This window comes from Talpa occidentalis, unplaced genomic scaffold, assembly GCF_014898055.3.
Source record: "Talpa occidentalis isolate TD23 unplaced genomic scaffold, MPIMG_talOcc4v2.1 talOcc4.15, whole genome shotgun sequence".
Classification (NCBI taxonomy): domain Eukaryota; kingdom Metazoa; phylum Chordata; class Mammalia; order Eulipotyphla; family Talpidae; genus Talpa; species Talpa occidentalis.
Window position 1 is genome coordinate 48,704,995 of NW_023601543.1, and position 9,363 is coordinate 48,714,357.

Genomic DNA, 9,363 nt, shown 5'->3' on the forward strand with positions numbered 1-9,363 from the left:
GATACCCTTTATTTGGAAAAAACAATCACTGCACTCAAACGTACCATTTAAATCCCAGGAGTCATTGTTGGTCTTGCTAGCCAGAAACAAAGCAGATATTACCAAGGGGACTTACCTAGGATCAACTCTGAAGTTTGGGCTCAGGGACAGGTAGTAAGGTTTACCTCACCCATCCACATTAAACTCAAGCTTCTGATCCCAAGGCCTTGCCTACAGCAACATCCGCCCCACTAAAACAAAAAGCTTTAAAGGAGAGTCTACCAGTAATTGAGAAACTCCTGATCCAAGGCCTAATTCAACTATGCTGTTATTACCTGAGGGAAAATATGCTGCAAAGTATTAGGATTTTCCAGGAATTGAAGGCCATTAATGAACAAGTAGAGGACATTCATCTGGTGTCTCCTAATGTTGTTGGATAATACTCCAGCCAATTACTAGAAAGGCAGGATCCCAAAATTGGCCATAAAATACATTTTTTTTCTGGTCTTTACTTTCTCAGGGTTTTAAAAACTCTCCAATTCTCGTGAGGTGCTGGTCTGAGATATGCAGGACCTGGAGTAACACTATCTCAATGTTACAATATGTGGATGACATTTTGGTAGCCAGTACCTCCTAACAGGAATCTGACCTCAATACCACCAAGGTTCTGAATCACTTGGCTAGGAAAGGATATACGTTTTCTAGGAACAAATCTAAGATACATCAAGAAAATTTTATATACTTAGGTTTTATACATGAAAATGGGAAAAAGAGCCTGCCCAAAGATGGAAATGAAACCATCTGCCAGGTTCCCATTATGAAAACTCACAAACAGCTGTAGGAATTCTTAGGTATGTCAAGGTTCTGTTTAACTTGGATTCACAACTTCAGTCTAATACCAAAACCTTTATATCAGGCTCTACAAAGTCAAGGCAGGTATTTCCTCCTCTGGTACAAGAACTGTGGTCCCTCCTTTCAACAATTAAAATGTGTCCTGATTAGCACTCCCACTCTGGGATTGCCCAATCTTGCCAAACATTTTGAGCTTTACATCCACAAGAGACAAGGGTGACTCTGTGGGTCCAACATATGGGTACTATACCACAGTCAGTGGCCTACTTCTACAAACAGCTTGACCATATAACCAAGGGCTGGCCTCCTTGTATTCAGGCAGTGGCAACCACAGACACAATCTTTAGGGAAGCAGGAAAATTTACGACCAGTCTACTGTACCCTATCAGGTGATCTTCATATTAAGCACTAAGAGAACAAATTAGCTGTCTTCCAGCTCCCTCCCAGTGACAGGCCCTACTTACAGAAAATCCAGCTCTAACTCTAAAGATTTGTAATACCTTAAATCTTGCCTGTCTTCCCCCTTGCCTCAGTGAGCTTTCCCACAACTTTGGATCACTTCTACTTTAGTTAGCCAAACTTAGAGAATGTGGCTCTGCAAAATGGTGACTTTGAACTGTTTACTGACAGGAACATCTACATGCTAAGTGGAAAGGGATAAGATATGCAACGGTGAGTCTGATAGATGTCGTTGATCAGGGATCTGTACCCCTGTTAACCATGGCTCAGAAGTTGAAATTTATTTATTTATTTTCAAATAATTATTTATTTATTTATTTATTTATTTATTTATAAAAGCACTGGGTACAGTCAGAAGTGCGGGAGGGTGAGAGAATTCACCAGAGCCAGAGCTGGGAGCAGAGCAGGCAGAAGGATCGAAGTACACTGCTGAGGGGAGCAGTGGGTGGCAGGAGAGGTCTGCGCGCCATGTGGGACCCTCCTCCGGTGGCCGGGGAGCAACCGGGGATCGAACCAGCCTTGCAGAGGCTGCAGGCAGCTTCGCAACCCAGCGCTCAACCGCTGCGCCACCGGGAGGCCCAGAAGTTGAAATTTATTGCCTTAACAAAAGCCCTTAAATGTCAAAGGGAAAGACCATTAATGTTTATATTGATTCTAAGTATGCCAATATATTTTTGCATGCTCATGGGATCACTTGGAAAGAAAGGGGCCTCTTTCAGAAAGTAAAGAGCGTAATACCCTGATGTTCTCCTTAGGTTTCTGAATCATGTACAGCCACCTTCAATGGTTTCTGTCATTAATTTCCAGGAAAATCTCAAGGGAGGATTCCACTGTTCAGAAGGAGAATAAATCTGTAGACTCACTGGACAGACAGGCAGCCATTTTTTTATTTATTTTTTATTTTTTATATGGACTATTTCATTTTATTTTTTAATTTTTTTCCATTTATTTTTATTTTTTAATTTAAATTTTATTTTTATATTCCCCATACAATTACAACTGCCTTATTTTTACCCCATGCCCTCCTTTCCCCACCCCCCAACCCCCATAGAGAGTCTCTTGTTCATAGTTATTTGTTGATTTTGATATTTTCTTTCTTGTAGTTATTCTTTTTCCTGGTCCCTTATTTAAGTTTTCTAGATTCCTGCTATGAGTGAGACCATCCGTATTTTTCTTTTTCTTTCTGGCTTATTTCACTGAGCATGATCCCTTCCAGTGCCATCCATGTTGCTGCAAATTGCATGTGCTTATCTTTTTTGAATGCTGAGTAATATTCCATTGTGTATATGTACCACATCTTCTTGAGGCAGCCATTTTAGGTCCTGTTTTACAGCCTCTCCTTATCCGTATTCATCCTTCTTTATCCTTTCCCAGTTCTCCCCAGTATACAGAACAGTACTTTGCAATATGGTTTCCCATGGATCTTTACAAGAAACTATGTGTTACTAAGTTGTTACTGGCAAGACTGGCCACGGACTTTTCAGGGAGGCCCACAATAGCATCCACTATGGGACATATATTCTCTACAATTGGCTCACCTATTCCATAATGAACCACAAATTAAGGTTCCATTGTGCCACAAGTTTGTCAATCTTGTCCCACCTACACTAGAAATAATGCCCAAAACCATTGTCCCCCAACTCCTACTGTAAGACCTGTCCAATGAGAAGCACCATGCCATTGGAAGACTGGCATATGTGTTTCACTGTGATGCCTCCTGCACCAGGGAACTTCTGTTACCTTTTGTTGTTAACAGATACCTTTTATGGGTAGGTAGAGGCTTTCCAAGCCCAAATAGACACTAACCAAGGGGTGACAAGGCCCTTCTAACAGAAATAGTTCCCAAGTTGGGCCTCCTTTCTTACTTCCAGAGTGATAATGGCCCTGCTTTTTTCTCCCTGACTAATCAATTTGTGTCTAAGGCACTGCCCATCCAGTGGATCCTGCAATCCTCATTGAGTCCGTAGTCCTCGGGCAAGGTAGAGCAAACACATAAGACTCTAAAGAATCAAATAGCCAAGTTATGCCATGAAACTAATGAAAAAATGGTTAAATATATTGCTGACAGCCTTTTTCAGAGTCATGATGGCCCCATGGGAAAAAATAAGACTCAATCCCCTTGAATTTAATGTATGGGAGGTCCAGTTCCTACCCCATCAGCAAAACCCTTTTGATCTGATAGGATCTGGAGGTCCTCAAACATTCCACATATATTGACAAGCTTACCCACATCCTATAGGCTTGTGGAAAATTGATTATGCCCAATGAAACTGAGACTGAGTTCCATCCTTACAGGCCAAGAGACTAGTTTTATAAAAACTTCAATAAAGAGTCATCCATAGGACCAACTATCTTCTGAATGGGAAGGACCATATATGGTGATCTTGACTGCTCACTCTGCTCTTAAACTATAGGGGATGAACTCTGGATCCATTATGCCCAAGCAAAACCTGCTATTATCCCATAAGACACTCAAGAACCTGTGGTTCCTGGGTAATCCCATGAGTTAACCTAAGATCTGAACTTGCTGTTTGGGTCACCAGAAAGAAAAGTGTAATTCCATCATAGGAATGAATGGGTGATTGGTGGCTAACTTTCTTCTAGTTGGTTCAATACTAAACTCAGCCAAGGGGGGTGCCTGCCTCATTTGGTTGAACTTCCTTTATGGGGCCTACACTGACATTACTGTCCCCACTCCTAATTAGGAAGCAGTTACAGAAAACGGAGATTGTCGCCCTTAAGCCCACTTAAAAATGATGAATGGAATGTAACAGAATGAGAAGTTTGTTATGTGGTCACTGGAAAGTGATTCTTGGTTGTTTCTTTTCTGTTGTTAAGTCTATTACAGGGTCCCTAGAACCTGGTCCTCATTAGTACCTTCCTGCTGCTGAGCTCAGGTCAAACCACAAAACCCCAGTCAATCAATCACCAGTGAGAAACACACCCAGCACCCTGTTTCCCTCCTGCCTCACCTTGGTGATCAAATCCACAATATCATGACCCCCTGCCACTCTCAGGTCCAGAGTATGTTTCAGGACAGTTACCATTCTCCTGCTATGCAATCCATAGTAAATGTTCTTTTCTTGAATTTTTGATTGAGTCTATTGATAAAGCCAACCAGATACTCTAATAACAGGATGGTAATGGTCTCAGCATTTTCTTAATGTGAGATTAAAGTTTAAGTTTTATAAGACTGAGATTGGTATTAATGATGTGTGGGGAAATTAAGTATCTTGTGCTTGATTAAGCAGCATTGTCTTTTGAAAGATTTAAAGGAAGAACTGTTAATTTATTTTTAAAGATTTATTTATTTATGCATACAAGAGCCAGGGTACAGGCCGGATGTGTGGGGATGGGAAAGAATGGGGAATAGAACAGGCAGACTGACTGAAATACACTGCTGAGGGGAGCAGCAGGCGAGACAGGAGAGGTCTGCTGTGCCATGTGTGTCACCTCCCTGGCTGGCCGGGGATTGAACTCATGCTGCAGTGGCTGTGGACAGCTTCGTGGTGCTGTGCTTAATCCCTTGTGCTACCAGGGAGGCCCCAGAACTGTTAAATTTTTATCAAGAGGGTCAGGTGAGTGGAGACAGGGACAACAAGCTGTTGGATTTAGGGAAGTTCTTATTATCTGGGGAATATGCTTAAGTGATTTGTTTTACCTTAAATGATAGGAGACATTAATGGTCAGACATAATAAGGTGAAGATAAGGGATATGATCTTAGTGTTTTAGAGGATATCAAAGTGAAATAGTAGACCAGAGTAGTTGTAAAGGGACTGGAATGTTGAATTACCATAAAACTAATATTGTCTCACTGTCTTGTACAGAAACTATCACACTAAATTCAGTGCATTCCAGGGTATCAATAAGAATCCTGCCTATGACTTCTAGACAGAATATTCAGTAGTCAGGAGGAAATCATGTAGATATTTTGAACTGATAAATGTGAATGTAAGAATTTACATCTTCAAGTTTTATTGCTGTGCCAACTGTTAACAGTATCTTATAAAATCTTTTTCATGAAGACTCACAGGCATTTTTTCTGATGTCTTTCCCAAAAGATTAAATTACAAGGTTGAAGATATTTGTATGCTGTTTACGTGATTGTTTTTGAAATACAGCTCATACTTGTTGGTCATAAAGTTGGAGGTATCTCATGAGTCCCTTGATTTCATTAATCATGCCTGATTTTATTTTTTATTAATTTTAAAGATTTATTTATTTATTTATGAATACAAGAACTGGGGGTGCAGGCCAGAGGGGTGGGGAATGAGAGGACTGACCAGAGACAGAGTGAGGAGCAGAACAGGCAGATCTGCTGAAATACATGCTGAGGGAGGGGTCTGCTGCGCCATGTGGGTCAGCTCCTTGGCCAGGATCAAACTGGTGCTGCAGTGGCTGCAGATAGCTTCACAGTGCTGTGTCTTAAATCCTTGTACCACCAGCGAGGCCCCCATGCCTGCTTTTAATATCAAATGAATGGGGTAACCTATATTTTATAAGGAGATAACTGTAGACCCCAGTGGGAGTTGATTAAAGGTAATGGTGATGATAACCAGGCAAAATCTCAAGGAACCGAAAATACACCACACAAAAAAAAACCAAGGTGTCCCCTGGGACCCCAGACTGTTAAGAGGAAAAATCCATGTTGCCCATTATAATGGTTTGTGCCACCCATGTACATAAAAGCAAAGTAATCAAAATCTAATGTTGTCACTTTTAATAAGGGCAAGATTCAAGAGAAATAGAGTGAGAGAGAAAAGCAGTAAGATAGAGAAGGAGTTAAAAATACAAACTCCTGATCAAACTCTAAAATTAAGCATTACTGGGCCTGCTCTGGTGGCGCAGTGGTTGAGTGCTGGGCTGTGAAGCTGCCCGCAGCCTCTGCAGCGCTGGTTCCATCTCCAGCCACGGGGGAGGGTTCCACATGGCAGGACCGACCTCTCCTGCCACTCTCGCTGCTCCCCTCAGCAGTGTATTTCCTCAGTCTGCCTGTTCTGTTCCCCGCTCTGGCTCTGGTGAATTCTCTCACCCTCCCGTGCTTCTGACTGTACCCAGTGCTTTTATAAATAAATAAAATAAATCTTAAAAAAAAAAAAAATTAAGCATTACCTGCTGGGCTCCTGCCTAAATAGACCAGGTGCAAAACAAGTCTCATGAGCAGAGCTGGCAACATATAATTAGTCCAAGACACTTCACAACATGAAACACAATTAAGAGATCATATAGGGCCCAAAGGACTGGAAGAAAAGGAGAGAATCAAAGTTCAAAATGTACTACTAAGCTGAATCCTCCAAGGGGGTCAAGATGGCAGCTGCCTTAATCTCTGAAGAAAATCAGATTGTTCTGGTTGCCAAAGAACTAAGGCCAGAAAATGAACTGAAAGACCAGGATATATATCTGACCATGTGGCTTTCCTCTCTTCATTTCCTGTTCAACATGGCCATAAATGACTTCTTCCTTTCCAGCAAGCAGACTCAGGACATCTGGTTCACAGCATGACAGAAGTTGTAATGGTAAGGTCCTGAGATGTTAATTTCAGATCAGGCATCCAGGAAGATGTCATGGGGTGGAGTCTGGAAAGCTTTGCTCTTGCCAAGAGTATCCTCCAGTGGCTTAATATTTGTTTCTCACTTCTCCTCTAAGAGTAATACTTTAGGACATGATAGTTTGAGTTACTGAAAGTGGTTTAAATTTTAGTTTTAGAATTTCACTTGTCCACTCTGCCTTTCTAAGTATTGTGATGAAAATACCAATGTTGTTTAGGTGTAAAGGCAAAAATTTACTGAATTCTATAACAGTAACAATGTATTGTTACTGTTGCTCAGTTACAGTAATGCTGTATTGTAATGTACAGTAATAATAGTAAAATGAACATTCCTGTTGTTAGGGAGTTAAATGGGAATTCCCTACATTTGGAAAAATAAATCAAAAGGGTTTTGGGCCTCCCTGGTGGCGTGAGGGGTTAAGATGCAGCACTATAATGCTATCCACAGCCACTGCAGCAATAGTTTGATCCCCGGTCAGGGAGATGACCCACATGGCACAGCAGACCTCTCCTGACTCTCCCTCTGCTCCCCTCAGCAGTGTATTTCAGTCAGTCTGCCCCTTCTGTTCCCACTCTGTCTCTGGTGAATCCTCTCACCCCCCAACACCTCTGGCCTGTACCTCAGTTCTTATATGCATAAACACATTAATCTTTTAAAAAAGTTTTGGGGTGTATTGGGAGTTGGTTCGCAGGGTCATAGCTCTCCAGGAAGGAAAAGTTTTGACCTACCTTGAGAAAAAAGAAACAATGCAAAAAAATATTCATATACATAGCCTAGTGCAGAAAGTACTTGTCTGAAATCTGTTGGAAGTGTTTATAAAAGGCCTTGGAGGCATTGGTTACTTGCTATGTTCAATCTTTCCATTTTTACCTGAGAAGATTTATTGAAAAATTAAAAAAAAAAAAAAAAAACATTTGGGATCATCCTAAGAAGTATCTCCAATATTGCGTCATCACTGATGGTTTAACATTATTGCCAGTGTATATGCAATGACATGAAGCATTGGCACTAAATTCCATTTAGTGCCAGTTTGATCCCCTCCAGCCGCGGAGATACGCACACGGCGTAGCAGACCTCTTCTGTCTTGTCTGCTGCTCCCCTCAGCAGTGTATTTCATCAGTCTGCCTGTTCTGTTCCCCGTTTTGTCTCTGGTGAATCCTCTCACCCACCCCCGCACATCTAGCCTGTACCCCGATTCTTGTATAAATAAAATTAAAAAAATCTTAAAAAAATAAAATTATTTGGTACTATCAACTGACCATCCTGAGAGTGTCAAATACCATTTTGCACTGAGCATCTTCACATTTCCTTTTGCTTATAGAGACTTGTCTTCAGTCAAGAAATAACCTGTTTGGGGCCTCCCTGGTGGCACAAGGGGTTAAGACACAATAATATGAAGCTAATCACAGCTACTGCAGCACGAGTTTGATTCCTGGCCAGTGAGCTGCCCACATGGTGTAGCGGACCTCTCCTGGCCACCCGCTGCTCCCCTCAGCAGTGTATTTCAGTCAGTCTGCCTGTTCTGTTCCCCCTTCTGTCTCTGGTGAATCCTCTCAATCCCCCACACTTCTGGCCTGTAACCTAGTTCTTACATGCATAACTAAATAAATCTAAAAAAAGAGAAATAACCTGTTTGAATTTCTCCAAGCTCTTTCTTTTCTATGTGATTACAGAAGAAATTATTTCATTAATGTTACTTGCTTCACATAGAAGTCCTCAAAAGCATTACCAAGCGATTCGGTGTCATTTTTCTTTGAGTACCATTTTTTTCTATTATATTTGCATCCTTAAATAATAAAGCATATAACATTTCTATAATTTGTTATCCTTTTATTTTCTCTTAGGTTTTTATCAAGGTTTTAAAAAAAAAAAAAAACTCTTTGTTTTCAAAGAATTTTTAAATTGGTGTGCTATCCCAGTTACTATCAATATAAATATTTGCTTTTACTTTTTTCCTTTTTTTTTAAGATTTATTTATTTATTTTTTATACAAGAGCTGGGGCGAGAGGTGAGGGAGGGTGAGAGGATTCACCAGAGAAAGAGCAGGGAAAAGAACAGGCAGACTGATGAAATACAACGCTGAGGGGAGCAGCGGGCACTACAGGAGAGGTCTGCTGCAACATGTGGGATTCTCTCCAGCTGGCCTGGATCGAACCCGCACTGCAGAGGCTGTGGACAGCTTCACAGCGCTGCACATAACCCGCTGTGCTACCTGGGAGACCCTGCTTTTACTTTCTTCCAGTTGAAAACCTAGGAAAGAACATTAATTTTAGTCATCTGAGATGACTTAATTTCTATGACTGATTTATATTTTCAGGGTAATTTTAAATCTGCTATACCATTTTATTGGCAGGGAATAAATAATATTCAGGGATTATTTTTAACAAATGCACTGAAGAATCCTGCAATGCTGCCATCATTGGATGCAATACTGAGTCATAGTTATTATTTTTATTTGAATTTTGGGGTTATATTTTGTTCTTCCATATGTGCACATATTCCACTCATGTTCCATCAAACCAC